This window comes from Furipterus horrens, unplaced genomic scaffold (assembly GCF_987537825.1).
Source record: "Furipterus horrens unplaced genomic scaffold, mFurHor1.1.pri manual_scaffold_6, whole genome shotgun sequence".
Classification (NCBI taxonomy): Eukaryota; Metazoa; Chordata; class Mammalia; order Chiroptera; family Furipteridae; genus Furipterus; species Furipterus horrens.
This window is the reverse complement of record NW_028327176.1, coordinates 17868733-17887496: the sequence shown is the minus strand read 5'-3', so window position 1 is coordinate 17887496 and position 18764 is coordinate 17868733.

Below are 18764 nucleotides of genomic sequence, written 5' to 3'. Positions count from 1 at the left end.
AAATGCTCCTCTGCACACCATGGGCCACCTATTGAGAGCTACAAACGCTCTGCCTCAGAATGGGAAGCCTGATGGCTGGTGGAGGGGAGGGCGCGGGGGGCTAGCCGGGATCTGTGACAGGGAATTGGTGGGGAGCAGAAGCAAGGGACATGCTTTCCGTTATAGACCTTTTGGTTCCGTTTGATTGTTAAACAATGTGCAGGTATTATTTGATTTTCATAACTATTAGAAGAGAACATTTTAAACAAGAGAGTATAATGTTAGATTATAAAATTTATGCTGGTGGCATTTTGGTGGCTGGATGGTAAAGAATGGCATCCGGAAACAAGGGAGCTCAGTTCAGAGGCTGCTGTGATCATCTTGCTGAGGATGAAACTGGAGGTATCTGAATGCGACCTCTCCGTGTCTTTGATGTGCGATGCAAGCGATACCTCCTGGCTTCTCTCTCTGTCTGTATCCCATCACCCTCCTCCTGCCTTTCCTCCTGGCTGTTCTTCTGAAGAGGACCCAATGTTGCCTGGATCTTGTGTCCTACTTTTTCTTGGTTTACCCATTAATCTGATGAAGCACATCTACCGTAACTTTCCAATCAAGGCACGTGGGAGGTAAATCTTCTGAATTTTTGAACTTCTGAATGTATTTTGATTCTGCCCCCATATCTGATTAGTGGATTGCCTCGTTATAGAATTCTAGTATGAAAGTAATTTTTTTCTTGCCAAATTTTATAAAATTTATCAATGGTATTCTAGTTTCCCCAGTTGCTCTTGAGGAATCCAATGCCATTCATGGATCCTTTAAAATTCATTTTTTAAAATACTCAGTGGGACCTTTAAATCTGAGCATTTATGTTATTCAGTTCTGAAAAAAAATTGAATTATTTGGTTAATAATTGACAAATAACTTTTTATTATAAATATATTATGTGTAATATTTTTCAGCGTAAATATGTTCCAGGGTACATCAGAGAAGGAAAACTCTGACTCCAAAAAACCTCCGCTGCCTTGCGGCATACCTCTTCAGGGGAAAGGCTAAGGGAGTAAACCCCGACAGAAAATCCGGAGCCGGAGTCCCTAAGGCGGTTTGACGTTGTAGTCAACACCGGCAACTCCTGCGGCGCACCTGAAGCCAAGCTGTATCGACTCCGTCTTTCCCTTGGACCCTTCAGCTGCGAAGAGAGGGGGGGTCTGCTGCATGGGCAACAGCAGACCCTCCATATTACCCTGCCCAGGCTCTGTAGCTTCAGCGTCATCACAAGATGTCGATTCAACACGGGAGGAGACAGATACCATGTCACTCCCGAGTCGGACTGCACAGCCATTCTCGGCGGTGCAGATAGACTCTTAAGAAGCTACACCATCGTCTCTCGAGACGGACGGCTGCCGACGACGACGACGAAATATGTTCCAGGCAGTTTTAGGTAATTGTTTACCTAAAATTTTGAAATGCAAAATTAACTGGGAATTCTGCATTTTTATTTGCTAAGTTTGGTCAATTTATTTACTAAAATTCTTATTATCAAATGTTAATATCAGATTCTTCTTATCAGACCTTGTGGGCTGAAGCTTATTTATTTTCACCTCATATGTCATTGTCTTAACTATTTTTCAACTTTCTGAAGATTTTATTAACTTAATTTTCCAACTTTCTATGAATTTTTTCTGCATCTTTTGAATTTCGAGAATTGTTTCTTGTTCTGTGATCTCATTTAATTGTATCCTATTCTTGTTTTATAGATAAATTATCTTTTCATATCCCCTTTTAGATTTTCCCCCTCTATTCCATGAATTACCTCCTTTTCTTCTGAGTTTCGTTTTCTGTGTATTTAGTTGGTCTTTTTTATGTGGTGCTTTCCTCAAAACGTCAGGTGATTCTTGGTTCAATCACCAAGACAATATTCTTGATCTCTCCCTCAGAAGGAGGCAGTAAAAACTCTCAGACACTCTTGATGGTAGGGTTTGACGAGTGGAGAGATTGCCTCTTACTGATGGGTCAAGGAGTCGTCATTTCACTAGTGTGGTGGGACCCCACTGATCAATTTGTGAAGGTTTCTGGGGCTGCTTTTAGGGTCTGAAGAGAATTCTATGAGATACAGCCTGGAGGTCAACATCTGGCAGCTGACAGGTATCTCATCTCCCACCATTACCAGATGTGTTTTATATTCCAGGCATATCAATAGACTCTTCTTCACACAACACCATCCACTTCCAGGTCTTTATTTCTGGAATGCTCTCCCTCTCTTTACTTAACAAAATCCTACTCATTCTCTAAAACCCAGATACATAACACTCTCTTCCCTCCCTCTTATGTAAGCTTACTCCCCACCTATCCTACCCCAACCAGGCTCATTAATTGAGTTCTGTTTTGTGTTCCCAGTACCTCTTGTTTATATCTTCACCAAAGCACCGTCACAGTCTGGCTGGCTGTTACACAGTTTTCAGCTGTGTCTATGCACCCCCCCCCCCCCAAGAAGCAAATGACCCTCCCAAGCAGGGAACCATTTCATCTCATGATCTCTGTATCCCTCCACATCTGTGAGCTCTTAGCACAGAGTCTTAACTCTAGAAGAACTCAGAAAACAGTTGAATGAAATGAATTGGCTGCTCACGTGTCCTGTCAATCTCCTGCCAAGTTTGTACTTGATGGGGCCTGACCAGCTATGAGGAGGGAATGATGGAGAGACAGTAATAAAAACCAGAATCAGGGGAAGCATGTGGACAGCAGCGTAAAAGGGTCAAAGAGATGGAATGAGGTGAAGGGAGGTGAAAGAATGGTCAAAAGACAGCAAGGAAGGGATTGAGATGCCTAAGAGATGAAGAGGAAGAAGTCAAAAGTGTTGTTCCTCCAGGACACTTGCCGCATTTTCTCCACTCTGAGCTAGGCGAGCCTCCGCCTGCGCACACAGACTCCTGTGAGCAGATCGGGTAGAGCGCCAAACCTCCTGTATTTCATCTTGTGTTTTCTTGCCAAGGAGACCATGTGCCCCCTGAGGACAGGACTGGGGTCTGTTGTTGTTTAATGCTTAGTACCTAATACAGAGCCTACTCTGTAAATGTTGGAGTAGATGGACAGATGGGAAGGTCAAGGCTGCTCTCCTGGGAGGAGATGGGGCTGAGCTGCACAGCTGCCCAGGCTGCTGTTACCCACCCCCAGCCGTGGGGTCTGACAGGTGCCCATGCCGCCTGGTCTGATGGAGAAGCATTGTTAGGTTAAAATGATTTGTGTTTACTGTAGTTGGTTGGTGCCCCACAAGCCAACTATATGTTACTAAGTCTATGTAGCAACCTGAAACATTTGTACCATACCATGTTAAATGGAAAATGTAGGGTACCAAATTGTATCACTGCAATTATATAAAAATAGATAGGGACATAGGGAAGATTTATGGCAGGAAATATTGCAAAACACTGACTAATTGTTGTATTCTGTTGGGGTTGTTTTTCTTTTCTTTATTTTCTAATATTTTTTGTAATGTAGTAATATCAAAAGATAGCTTTTTTGTAAAAACTTATACCATGTGCCAAGAACTTACAAAACCCTACAAACTTTGTACTATTATAATTCCCATTTCGGGGTTAAACAAACTGAGAATCAGAGAGGTTACCCAACTTGCTCCAAATCACACAGCTAATAAATGGTAGACCTAGACTCACTTTATATGACTTTATAATTTTAAGGCCAGATTCCATGTGTATTAGACTCATTGTAATCACTCAAAGTTAAGCTTTATTAGGTAGAATCTCAGCAAATATACCCATCCCTCCAGACAGCTCCAGGTTTTCTTAGATGAGATAACCAGTGGAAGAAATACAAGGGATTGAGAAAAGTAAAAAGCTTTCCCATGGACTGCCCCCTAGTCCTGCATTGCCTGCAGGGGGGCCCCTTCACTAGGGGCCTGCAATGTGGGAAAGTGGTTTCTTTTCTTTTTTGTTTGCTTTGGAGACATCAAAATTAATAACTCTATTTTTGATTTGGGAGCAGGGAAGAGAAAAAGAGTACATCTTTTTCCTTGTTGATGAAGTCTATGTGCAATTCCAGAGGTTGCCACTCTGCCTGAGGCTTCCAAAGCACATCATAACCCTGAAGATCATTTCCTGGTTTCCTTTTAACTCCATGAATCACCTCCTGCACCCCAGGATCACTCCCCTAAACAAGACAAGAAGATTGACCACCAGGGAGTCCTGGAAACAAACTCTTCATATTGAGAACAAGTTCTTCCTTGAGTAGGTTTAAACATGTGAGCACAATATTGCTCCTCAAAGTTACTGGTACACAGGGAGTACAGCTCGCACCCTGACACAAAGATTCAGGAAGGGGGGAATGTGTCTGGGGGCTGCCAAAATTTACCATTACTTCAACTGGATTTAGAGAAGTGGAAAGTTCCAATCTGTGTCAGAACACCTTCCTGGGGACAGGAAGATAGAACTAGAACTTTGAGTTCTGACATGATACAATTACTTCACAGATACTGTCAGGTGATTAGCTCTCAAGACCCAAGACATGGCTTCAGATGAAAAGGAATGCGTAGCAAGAGATAGGCTGGAACTCTTGCAGATTTCAGGTGTAAAAACAAAAGCATTCAGCAGGGGTTCTGAATATCAAAACAGAGAGAAGGGTGGGTGACGGCAAGCTATGGAATTTCTCTATCCTTTCTCATCATCTCCATTGATAAGTAGAAAAATCAAAGAATTCTTCCCTGATTAGTCAGACTTTGGGGCATACAAACAAAACCAAATTCTGCCAGAGAGAATTTGAACATGAGATAGGGCACTGAACATAAAAGCAATTCTATAAGTGATGAAGAGATAGAGGACTCAGATAGCATGTGTAGGAGTATTCATGTCAGAAGACAGATAGCCCTGGGTCTAGATAGAGAAGACAAGGTAGTTATTGACTGGGCTTGGCCATCAAGATAAGGGCTGGCGGGGCCGTGGGGGAAATTGCAAGCAAAGTATTGCAGTTCATTGACGGTCTTTGCCAGAAAGCAGACAGGACTCAGTAAAGCAATGACCATGTGACTCACATATCAGGGCCTGAGGTGACAAGGCCTCTAAGATCAGGTCTGAGGGGCAAGAGGAAAACTGGCACCAGCAGAATGTGGACTGGCCCAAAGGCAGGAAGCAAAGGGGAGTAATAAAACTAAACATTTCAAGGTAGAAAGAAAAGGTTGGTCACAAACTGCCGGAAAGCGATTTGGGAGAGTATTTTATTTAGGATGTTTACAGCCAATGTATCATATCCAAGTTTTTTGCCCATATAGTAACGACAAAGACAAAGCAATCAAATTGAAGAAAAAGAGAGAGAGATTTATTTTGTGTAGTTTTTAGGGCTGGCAAGGGCGGAGGTGGTGCAATGCAAATAAATGCAGGAGACCAATGTGACTGGAGTAAAGGCAACAGTGTGTGAACCCAATCGGAAATCCAGTTACACAGAGCACAGTGAAAAAGGATGGGGATTAGAATGGGTAGTTCGGTCAAGGAACAAGAAAGTTTTGTGAGACATTGGAAAATTGAGAGCATTCAGGGGTCTTGATCCTTTTCCAGAAAATAACCCTATTGCCCTTTACCACTACGTCTGTAAATACATGTGGGGCCCCAAAAGCCAGAGGGGACCCAGTGACAGCCCTGATAAATGCCACAGCCGGCTGCAGCTTCTGAGATCCCAAAGCTTTGCAGTTCTCACATGGGGACACCAAAGAATTGGGTGATCATTCTCAGTGGAGTAGAATTTAAAAGTTGGCCACTTTAATCTCTGGAAATTGAACATAGGAGATTCATACAGACTTGAATTCTGTATACACGTGACTTGACATTGTCCAGATTTTGATCATTATCTCCTCCCTATTCAGGGCTTTGCTGAGCCTCTGGCTAGATGGTGGCCATGACTTTCCCGCACAGGCCCCGGACCCTGTGTTTCTAATTCTGCTTTCCAGATTCTCTCTCAGCTGTTGGTGTCGCATCCCAGGATCACCGATTCAGCATCTCCATCACCAATGAATATTTACTGGGTGACCGCAAGGTACAGACCTTCCTGTTTGTACTCCAAGATAGAAAAAAAAAAAAAAAAAAAAGCTTGGGAAAGATATACTTGCAAACAGAAGGTAGATCTCCCATGTTCCACAGAAAATCAAGCACTTCCTCTTTTTATCACCACCGCTACCACTACCATCATCATCCAGATATTACTCACCTGTGGCTCCACTGGGCTGAGAGCTTTATATTGAATACCTCATGCAATCTTCATCTTGATACAATGAAGAAAATACTGTTATCATTTCCATTGTACAAATAAGGGACCTGAGGTTTAGTTTGCCCAATGCTAAGCATGTGGGGAGTGGCAATTCTGGCCTGCACCTTATCCGTTAGGCTACACTCCTGTTCATAATCTTCTTCTTATCATCTTATTTTTCCTGGCAAAAAATATTGTTATGAATTCCCCTACAGGTTGGGCTAGGTTAAATAAATGTTTAATTTAAGTGAAACCAATGAACCCTGAGCTCACTGGTGTTCATGGTTGCACTGTGAACCCACTGACTCCATGGATCTTGCTTTTGAGGGTGTTATTGTGGCCACTTCTTCCATCAGCGCACGTCCTTCAATCAACCGGCCTACCTTGTGCTGTGTGAGATAACACTTTTCAAGCCTCGAGCCCTGGCCCACTGTGACCCAGCGAGGGAAGAAGCACAGGGTAAATTCTCACTGCTGGCAATTCAGTATTTACTCAAAGTGGGAGGGCAAATGCTAAAGCTCAGATGCTAGGAGGCTGCCAGCTTGACTTGGTGTCTTGGCATTCTTAGTGATTGTTGGGGAAAAGCAGAATCCAGAAAGAACATCTGCCCAAGCTAGTCAGAAAGGAAACTGCTTTTGGTTAGCTAATTAATAACTTTTCATCTGCATCAGATGGTTCTGTTTTAGTACATTGGCTTGAACACAGGGGCCTGGGAGCCTGGATTCACTCCTTCACATTTTGTAGGTAGTGCTTTATGTCATTAACCTCTTAGCTCAGGTCCAATCCTGTCTGGCTGGGACCTTTAGAAGAGGATCTCACATCTGTCTTGGCTGACTCAAGGGCTGACTTATTCTTCCCTAAATGAGTGGGCTGCAGACCTGCAGGGCTTTATAGCCTATGATTTTGGGGAGTGGAGGCCCACATGTGTCTCTTACTGTTGCTCAGATGCTTTTGCCCAGGCACACACTGCATGATACACAGATATAAGAGAGGTGCTCACTGCTCTTCAGGGGCTTACACCCTGATCTGGTGTGTGTGGTATTGGGTGAACAGCAGAAAGATTTATCAACATGAGGCAATGATGCAACAATTCAAGCCAAGGTAGGATGAAGGGCTAAATTCTTCTATAGTCATACTGAAATAGAAGAGTTCAGTTTGGACCAAAAAGTTCTTGCAAAATGAAAGAAATTTAGAGGAGTCAGAGGACCTTCCTGGGATGACACCATGTAAGGTCGATGCAAAAGTAATGTCCGGCTTTCTTTTTTTTTTTTAATTAATTTTTTAAGTATATTTTATTGATTATATTGTTACAATAGTTCCAATGTCTGGCTTTTTTAAAAGAAAGTTTTAGATAGTATTTATTAAATTGGTGCCTCATAATTTTTTGATGTCACAGTGACTAATTTATACCTTATTTTTTCAGATTATTGAAGTATTGTTCACAATCATCCACAATATTTGCACCTGTGTTTGTCCTATCTGAAGACCACATTAGAAATGTTTTACTCTATGAGTTTTATAAAGGTGCCAATGCAAGTACAGCAGCAAAGTCTATTCAGAGCGCTTATGGGGACAACGCAGTGACTGAAAGAAGTTGCAGGAGGTGGTTCTCCCATTTTCTGTTTGAAAAATGAGCCAGAAGAGGATCATCCAAAAAAACTTGATTCTGTAGTGTTGGAAGCTGTTGTCACAGAAAACCCCACCATTACCTCTAGGAAACTTACAGAACAATTTAACGTAACCCACACAAGCATGCTACGCCAACTGAGAAGGATTGAAAAGGTTTCAGTAGTTGGAAAATGGGTCGCACACAAACTGTCTCCAGAGAACCTGCAACAGTGTGTTGCTTGTTGTGAATCATTGCTTTTGTGACAACTTCAGGCACCATTTTTAGATAGGTGTGTTACAGGTGCTGAGAAGTGGATCCTTTACCATAATGTTAAACACTTCTGATCATGGATCAGTCGAGGAGGAAGAAGAGTTCAACAACCAAGAGGAGGACTTCATCCAAAGAAGATCATGTTGAGTGTATGGTGGGATATGGAAGGAATTGTCCATTACGAACTGTTAGACAACAAACAATTACTGCCAATCTTTACTGTGAACAACATTGTCATCTGAAAGCAGCTTTAACCCAAAAGGGACCCTCCTTGGTCAATAGACAGGATGTCATCTTTCATCACGATAATGCTCATCCTCACACAGCTTGACTCACCAAAAGTTTCTTGAAAGAGCTTGGTTGGGAAATATTGCTTCATCCTCCATATTCTCCTGACCTTGCTGCTTCTGATTATCACTTGTTTTGGGGACTATGGAACCATTCTGATGGTCTTAGGTTGACATCAAGAGAAGAGGTTGAAAATGAGTTGGATTCATATTTTGCTTCAAAACCTAAGGAATTTTACAAGCATGGCATTTATAAGCTAGTTGACAGATGGAGTGAGGTTCTAGAAAGCAAAGGAGGTTATGTTAATGAATAAATATTTTCAAAATCATGGGCTTTTTCATTTTTAAAATAGACTGAGAAATCGGACATTATTTTTGCACCAACCTTATACAAAGGGATGGAAATGGCAGTGAGAATCAGGAGAGTGGGGGAATGTAAACTCCTATGATACCGTCTGGGCAGTAAGATGACTGGGTATCATGGAGCCAGGGTTCACGTTGGGGAAGCCAGGGCTACTTCCCTCCCACATCGTTCCAGAGCCCTCGAGGTGTGACTGAGCAGCCCTGCCAATGCACTCCACACAAGCTTCTCTCAAGCTACTCTGACACTTCGTTGCTTTTATACCTTTGTATCTGTGTTCCGCAGTTCTAGAGACTAATCTCCTTAAAGCTCAGGACTGTGGCTTATCTGTCCTTGCCTGACAAATAAAACATGCTCAATAAGTGTGCATTGAATAAATGAATGAATGAGGACATCACTGGAGATGAGGTTGAATAAGCAGGTGGGTTCATGTTGTCGGTGCCAGGCATTCTACCTAATTCTGCCTTCAGATGACTAGGTGTGGCAGCTTGAGCTTATGTTAGTTTATTCACTTATCCATTCAACAAATATTTATTGAAAGTCTACTATGTTCCAGGCACTATATAAAGCCTTAGAATACACAGTGATTAAAGGAGATAAAATTCTGCCCAGGGAGAGCTTACATTCTAGCAGGGGGACAGACAATGAGATCTGTCTACATGACTTGAGAGGCTCGGTGCAAAATAGAAGTGTGGGCCTCTCATTCAGACAGTAGGGAAGAAGTGTTGTTGGTGGTACTAAAATATAAAGTTTTCTCTCTCTTCTCATAGTCCCCCCTCAACATGTCATGACATTTTCAATGTACTATTTAATATCATCCTAAGAAAAATTGTAGTTTAAAAATTACCAGCATGAATTTTACCATTCATCTGTATATTGTGCAAGGCCAGTTTTAAATACAAGAGCATTTCACTCATATACGTAATCATGAAATTATATAATAAGTATTTCATAGCTCCTACTTGCATGTCTACTTAACTTTTCTAGGGCAGTGGAAATGCTGCCTAAAACCAATTCAATTATTTTTATTTCATTTTTTTTTTTAAATTTCACTTCTTGTTACATGACATTTTACCTTCAGCTTACTGTTGATTAAGCAAGGACTAAAAGGGGAAAAAATAACACTATGGGTTTCATTATGGGTCTCTTTCCTCCTAGGTCAACGTGTGGGTGGGTGGAAGGGGACACTGACCCTCCCCAGAGGCCACATCAGCACTTGCTGCAAATGCAGAAATAAGGCAATGGTGTTTTAAGAAACACAGATGACCAAGGTACCCTGTCATATCCTTTCCTACTCACGTTATTTCCCTGCACTATATTAGGACTGGGTGGGAATGTGCCTTTCAGGAAGCATTGTATATTTAAAAAGAACCACAAAACCTTCCCTTTATCCCACTTTGTCTTTTCCATTATGCTCCCTCGTAAAAGAGAGCTCTGTAAAGTTCATGACAGACTTGCGGATGTTCATCATGAAAGCTTAGAGCCAGAATATATGTTCACTGCCGTGGCTCAGTGGTATAAGAATTACAGAATTCTTGATGAAAAAGAATGTGTGTTTGCCTTTGTGGCGATGTTATTGGGATGATGCTGGAAGGTATGTGCTGATGTATGTGGGTGGTGAGCATGTGTTGTGTCTGGGTGAGGTTTAAATGTATTTGTGTGTGTGTGTGGTTTGTATGAATGGTTGGTGGCATGTTTGCATGTGTGCCATGTGATATTAATATTAGTTTAAGTTTTCTCAGCAAACTTTTCCTCTGGGCTGTAGAATATATATCTTGTGCTTTCCCCTGAAATGCCAGTCTGTTCTCATGTTCTTTTAAGTGAAATAACACGCAGCTTTTTGACATTCACAAACAAAACCCAGTGGTTTTTATCTGAGTCAAGTGCTCCCTGGGGCTTTGTTTTTTCCCCTCCTCCTTCCTGTAAATCCATTTTATGCATTGGAGTTAGAAGATGACATCTTGTTACATCATGTTAGACAGCACCATAATTTTTTCCAGCAAACCATTTCCAATCTGGCGAAGCAGACAGAGCTGAGCAAAGACAGACAACCCGGCTTAAATAAAGAATCAGCTCCTGGCCCTACGAGACAGGCCCAGAGGAACACTGTCCCCAAATCCAAAGCTGACTTGCCGTTTTGAGTTCTAACTCCTGAGACTGGAATGGAGAAAGCTATCCCATGCTCACAGCTCTCCCGGTGATATTGTGCAGGCTCTGTCTGCTGGAGAGAAGGGTGCCCGTTGGGGGAGGGGTGCTCCGTGCAGTGGGAGGGAGCATCGGAGATTGATGCTTTTTCCCTGAGGTCCTTTCTGTACTACATGCAGGTCAGGCCTGTCTTTTGCCTCCCAGCGGCAGCTGCTGTTTACAGTCTCATCTCTGTGTGCCATTCTGCCTGGGAGCCCTGTGGTCAAGTTCAAGGTTTGTGTTTAAAAAGAGGTGTTCTATGCTCAAGTGCAAGCCCACCATGGTGGACTTCCTTTAGCAATCTGCAATCTGAAACTCAGTGATGAGTGCAGCGGGGTGCCCTTCCCAGGTATCAGATTAGGGGTCTGGGTTTTCTCAGCCCTGCTGTGCGCCTGTACCCACAGCGTGTGTTGTGGTCAGAATCAGTCCTGGGTGGGGAGTTGTGCTGTGTCTCACAAACCTTATGCGGGTGACCCACCAGAACGCTCCTTCTAAATGTTTCATCGTGTCAGTCTTTGGTCTGGAAATAGGGACTGGCTCACAAGCTGTATGGCCTAGATAACTGAGGCACAAAACCTTAGGGTCTACAAAATCAGGGGTGTGTAAGAACACTGGACTTAGAACGAGGTGATCTAGGCTGTGTGACCCAGGGAAAGTGGGTGAAACTCTCTGAGATTCCCCTTTCTACATGCAAAGAGAGCGCCTGCCTTGCGGGGATGCTGCAAGGACCAAAAGGAGATCATGCATGTGTGAAAGTGGTGTGGAAACTTCCTGTTCTCCAAGTCTGTTATTTCAGCTTCTTACACGTCTCAAAAGAACAAGGCAAGAACTAAAGGTGGGAAGGAATTGAGATACTCCAGAGATAATAGAGAAAAAGACTCCTAGGGACAACTCAATCAGTCAGCAGATAAAAGTTTTGTTTTGTTTTTTTTAATTAACAAAATACTCCAGATTGAAATTTAGGTTGCTGTTAGTATATATTGTCAATTTAATACAAATCAGTAAAGATTAATTGAACGTATAGTACGTGCAAATCAGTCTAGTTGACACCATGGATACCAAGAAAAACAGATAGAAGTAATTAAAATGCGGTGTTTTTAATCACAAAATAAAGAAAATTGACCAGTACAGCAGAAAAAAAAATCCAGAACTTAATCTCACTATTTAATATGGGATAAATAAGAGACTAAGATTTATCTAGTCATACATTTAGAAAATGATTGATTTTGACCGATACTGAATATCATATTATAAAGGAAAGTCCAGTTTGACTAGAATTATATGTAAGTAGACAAATTATAAGACAAAACTAAAATTCAGCATAGAGGCTTTTCAAGAACAATGGAGAAATAACTTTCTCAATTTTGAAGCAATAAAAGAAATCATCTAGACTGACAGGCACAAATAAATATTTAAAACCTTTAAAATAATGAAAAGTGGTAACTAATATTAAATGCCAACAGAAGCTGGGGAAATTTTTTTTTAAATATTTTATTTATTTGTTTTTTAGAGAGAGAAGGAGGGAGGGAGAAAGCGAGGGAGAGAAACACCAATGTGTGGTTGCCTCTCATATACCTCACAACAGGGGACCTGGCCCACAACCAGGCATATGTCCTGACTGGGAATTGAACCAGCGACACTTTGGTTCGCAGGCCGGCACTCAATCCACTGAGCCACACCAGCCAGGGCTGAGGAAATATTTTTTATCAAGTAAAGCAAAGAGTATATACTGATACTTTATAAATTACTCATTAAAAACATAAATGAAACCTTAAGATCTCAATAGGTGAATGAAAAAACAAGATGAAAAGTAACTTACAGAAGAGAAATGATAGACTACCTGTTACCTCAAGGGAAAAAGTTTATCTTTATAATTAAGTAACTGTAGATTAAAGCAACATTAAAGTACCCATTTACAAGGTTAGATCAGAAGTTAAAATAAAATGTGACACCCAGTGCTGGTCAGGTTGTGGATGACACTGGAAACTCATACATCAGTGGTGGCAATCTGAATTGTCATAAACTACTTGGAAAGTAATATGACAATGCATATCAAAACCCACAAAAATATTCACACCCTGTGAGCCAGATATTGCTCTTCTAGTAGTTTATCCTAAAGAAAGAAATCAACAACAAAAAAGCTATATGATTAATGTTCAGTTTTGTATAATAATCAAAAACTGATAATAAATTAAATGCTCCACAAAATGGACACAGTGCAGAGAAATATTATGCTCATAAAACAGAGTTAAAGTAATTATACTAAAGGATTTACGTATGGAAAATGTTTATGATGAAATAACAAAAATGAGAACATATTTAAATTGTATCAAATAATAATTATAATTATATAGAATGAATTATACCTTTTAACAAAAGAAGAAGAAAGTGTGCAAAAGTATGAAAATATTTGTATTAGGGTATTAAGACGGTGACTTTTAAAATAAAAAGATTTCTTAATCTTGTTATATTGATTTCTGATTCGGTTAAAAATATTAAAAAGAAGAGGAAACCTCCTCATGTTGATTTGAACTTAAATTCTGGATGTATCTCTACCTTAGCTCTTGCTACTTCTACTTTGATCTGTGGCTTGTGGACAGATTCCCCCATTGTCCATCCCTAACTCCACTACAGGGCAAACTTCAAATCCCCGGCTGCCTGATGGCTTTCCGATGTCGCTTTTTGTGTCGCCACTATTCTGGCAGAAAACAAGGAAGGAAATGTTTTCGACAACCCCCAGCTTCCCCCTTACTATTGGAGCACAGCATCCCTCTTGGCCCCACAGTGCCCACTGAGAACAGCACACGCATCCACTCCTTGTCACACGCTCAGCTGTTTCACTGTAGAGAGAAGAAAACGCAGACAAGCTGATGACCAGCACACAGTCTGAGCTCACGCAATGAGCTTGGAACAGACTGAAAGAAAATACCAGAGGGAATTATGTGCTTTCCTTCATTCCTCTCCCTTTCTATTTTCTAGTTCCCTTCTTAGGACCAACACCGGAGTCCCTGTTCTTTTCTGCAGGTTGACCTTAGTTTCACCTGCAATTCAGTTCAGCCATCTTTTAGTGCCATGTACAGTTCCAAGCCCATGGCTTTCAAAGACATACTCCCTGGTCTCAAGGAGCTCGCTATCCAGTGGGAAAACAGATATTAAACCAAAAATTGCTCCCTGTATAAGTGTCATAAGTTTTAAATCTGACATCTAGCGGCACCCTCTGGGAAGCACAAAGAAGGTGCTGGAAGTTTAGAAATGGCATGATTGGGGGTTAGCTAGACAGAGAAGGGTGTGGTGGGACCCGGCAGATCGGGCTGGGATGAGATGGGGATGCTTGAGACAGAGGGATTAGTGTCAACCAATACCGACCTGAAAGATAGCAAGCACAGTGGGCTTAAGAACTGCCTTTCAGCTCCCTGATTATATCAGTTATTTAGTTATTTTAGTGTCCAGGATCCACTCCTTTTAATCATCTAGTTATGCTAGAGAAGCCCCTCTCTCGAACATCACACTTGGAGACCCCCAGGTCTTGGTCTGTTTTTTCACTCCTCTTCTCCTTAGTACTTCTGTCATTGCTCTTCCTGTTTCTCCCTAAGAGTGCCTGCCTTTGCTACATCTTCCTCTCTAACCCCACACTTAAATTTCCCACAGCTACCCCACCACTCTTCAGTCTCTTGTCTGTACCTGGGCTGAGGCAGGGATAGGGAAGGCAAAGAATTCTCTATGCTGCTGCTCCCACTGTCAGTGCAGAGAGCCCCAGCAGTCAAGGAGTGATGCTCATTTTTGCTTAACTTAGGATGGATTCTAACAGGATGCACCCATTCGTGGAGGGCCCTAATACAGGGCCCATGGAGGTCAGCTCTCTTTCTCCTATCTGTTCACGTGCTCTGCTTACCAAACACAATGCATGGAATGAACCTTCAAGTCTCTTTGTTTTATACTGTAGGTTAAAAGTCCAAGCAATTTCCACTTGTGGAAATGTGCAACCTTGGATGTTGTTAACTTTCCTGAAATGGGTTTTGAGGCATGTAGAGGCAGTCAGGTTACGAATTGCTATATTTTACAAATGTTGGTATTATCAAGTTTTTATATCCTGATGACCTTACTTCAAGTGGTGAATTCAAGAAAGTAATAGTATTAAACGAGTGAGGAACTGATTTCCAACAAGAGTGTGAAGACCATTCAATGGGACAAGATAGTCTTTTCAATTAATGGTGCTGTAACAACTATACATGCATGTGCAATAGAGTGAACGTGGACCCCTACCTAATACCTCATACCTCATTAATAATTAGCTCAAAATAAATCAAATACCTAAATATAAGAGCTAAAACTATAAAACTCTTAGAAGGAAACAGAGGTATAAATCTTCAGGACCTCAAATCGGGCAATGGCTTCTTAGATATTACACCAAGTGCTCAAGTACCAAAAGAAAAATTAGATAAATTGGACTTTATCAAAATTAATACTTTTTGTGCATTGACGGTCGCTTCTAAGAAAGTGAAAAGACAACCCACAAAATGGGTGCAAATAAGAATCTAGTGCACAGAATATGTAAAGAACTCTTATAACCCGACTACAAAAAGGCAAACCACTTAATTTAAAAATGGGCAAAGGACTCAAATAGGTATTTTGTTAAAGAAGATATGTAAACGGCCAATAAGCACATGAAAAAATGCTCACCCTCTTTAGCCATTAGAGACAATGGCACACAAAACTACAATGAGATACTACTTTATACCCATTAGGACGGCTATCATAAAAAACAAAAACAAAACAACAAAATAACAAGTAGAGGCAAGAACATGAAGAAATCAGGGTCCTTATACGCTGCTTGAGGGAAAGCAAAATGGTGCAGCTACTTTGGAAAAGTCTGTTAGTTCCTTCAAGTGTTAAATAAATATAGTTACCATATGATTCACCAATTCTACCTACATGTATATATATGCAAGAGAATTAAAAATATATGTCCACACAAAAATATATAAACAAATATTCATGGCAGCAACCGATGAATGTATAAACAAAATGTGGTCTATCCATACAATGGAATAGTACTGATGCACACTACCACATGGATGAAACTTGAAAACATTGTTATAAAAGAAGCTAGACACAAAAGGTCACATATGGTATAATTCCATTTATAGGAAATGTCCAGAGTAGGCAAATTCAGAGAGACAGACAGTGGATTAGTAGTGGCTCCCTGGGGCTGGGGGAGGAGATAATATTGAATGACTATTTAATGAGCATAGGGTCTCTTTCTGGGGAGAGAAAATGTTTAGGATTATTGGTGATGGTTGCACAGCATTGTGAATATACTCGTACTAAAAACTACCAAACATAATGCTTTAAAATGATTAAAAAACAAAAATAAAAAAGAATGAGAAGGGTCCTATACACATTGCGGCACGACATTTAAGCTGGTATCTGGGACTCCACTGTGACCCATAGGAGATATGATTCCATTTGACAAGGACTTTTGGGGCTAGGATCTGCACCAAATAAAACACAGGCTCTGTCCTGAAGGCTGCACACTCATTTGGAGGATCCAGACCCCTGCCTCACTAAGTGGAACACACCCGGAAGGGAAGAGACGGTCTGCTGGAGCAAAGGGAAGGAGTGGTTCATTCTGCCTGAAGGAGCATCGGAAACCCTAAAGAAGAGGAAACATTTTCACAGACTTTGAGGATGAGCAGGAGTTTGACAGCTGGAGAAGGTGGTGCACTGCAGACCGAGGGACCAGCTTGAGCAAAGGCCTGGAGGTGTAGAAAGCATTCAGAGCTGTACCTCAGGGTATGATTTGCACTAGGGTGTCTCTCTCCTTCTAGTATTCTGCCAGCGCTTTTCATTAAATATCACGCCCATTTCCACTTTGCTCCTTGGTCTTTGCCTCACGCGCTACAAGCTTTTGATGTAAATGGAAAGGAACAGAAACATGGATCTTGAGCCTTGGTGGGTTTTAGCAGCCTCCCCAAGGTTCCCTTGTTCTGTCCACGTCCTGCCTGTGGCTGTGGAAGCACCGGCACTGTCTCAGGCCTGCAGCTGTGCTCCTGCCCTGTTTCTCCAACCTGGGAACCCATCTTCACAGCAACGACTAGCTCTGTCCACCAGATGGGCGGGCCCTGCTTCCCTCTTCAAAATTCTCTGGCTTGATGGTGGCTTCTCCGGTCTAGCCTTGTCCCCCTGCCCCCGCCGCCCCCACTCCCCCACAACTGGTGCATCCAGAGGAGGAAACCAGGGAGGAGGCAATGAGAGGCTCGTGCCTTTCCCTCGGGAAGAGTCATCTGGTCTGGCTCGATGGGCAGCTGGTATTGCTTGGCTTCTATTTGGATTGGAAACCTGTTGCCTCCAGTGGAGGTAGAAAAACAAGTGCTTAAAACAAGTGCTCTTATAGGAGGAGTTTGCGCTTCATGAATTATTCAGTGAGGAGTGCTAAGCACAAAGCATTCTGGAAGGAAAGGCATTTTCAATATGGAGCGCTGAGACCCCCAGTGCCTCCCAGATGATAAAGCTAACAGAGTGGTCCTCTGGAGTGTGTTTGACTGATATTTGCTCCCTGATGCACTAAGCATAAGCCTGGCTTACTGTGTTTACATTGTCGGGTCTTAGGAGCATAGCTGATCTATTGCAAACATGAGGGCCCTGGACAGTGGAGATGTCTCTGACCAGGCTTTTCCCTAAAGCCAGGAATAATCCCTTGCCCCAGAGATCCAGTCTGATGCAATATTCAGTGCTCCCAAACCTCCTGCGCTTAGGGGAGTTCAGGACAGGGAGACAGACATCTGGTCTCAGGCAGCTCTGCTCAGGATAGACTTGTCCTCCCTAGGGCAGATCTCATCAGCAAATGAGGCCTATGGGCCTGCTGGCAACCAGACCTGCTGCCCTGTGACCCCTGGGTAAGGAGTTGAGGACCAGGCAGCATTGTAAATCTGCTGCCCAAAAATCCAGATAAAAAGAAACACGGACTTAACACGGGCTCCTCCTTGCACAAGTTGATAATTTTTTACATCAATTTCTATTCCATTGTCTCCAGTTCTCTAAGCAATGAACGCTCTGACAGCACAGACAAGGACCAGATGTGCGGCGGAGGGTCAGTCTGTGCTGGTAGGAGTGAGGACAGAGGAGGGGAAGTGGGCCTGAATGTCATTACTTGGAGGGGTCGGGGGTCAGTGACAGTGGCAAGGAACAGATTTTTCCAGCCGCTTTCAGGCTGAGATTTGCACTGCATAATCTGAATGCTTTTATCTGTTTCTGAAAATAGACAAGAATTTTTTCCACAGGCTGCTCCAATCTGGCCCTGGAGACGTGAGGGAGGATTGCTGGGAGACAGTTGTATGTAGTCCAACAAGTACACCCCCCACCCCCACCCCCCACAACTAGCCCTTCTCCATATCGGCGATATGGAGCCACATTACCTTAACGCCCCCTGAAACGGGGAGTCAAAATGGCTTTTCATTCTAAATTCTGTATAGCTCCTGATAGGTGGGGGCTATCATTTCTTACTTTTACTTAATTATACAGGTTAAAAGGTTTTTGTGAGGTCAGAAGTACCTGTCCAGAGGCACTGGTTCCTTGAATCTACACAGAACAACCTATGTGAGAAAAGTAAATGACACAAATAAAAAAAGTGGGTTGATCAGAAATTCCAGTTTATGTTTGTTACCAGTCCCACAAATCATATTCTCTACCTTTGTCCTGGATTTAGACTACAAAGAAGCATCACAAATTATCTACAAAGATCTTCTGGAAGGTTAACGCTGGATTAAATCAGACCCCATCTCTCAGCAGCTGGTCCTTCTCATCTCAGATCAAAAGGATCTTGAATCTT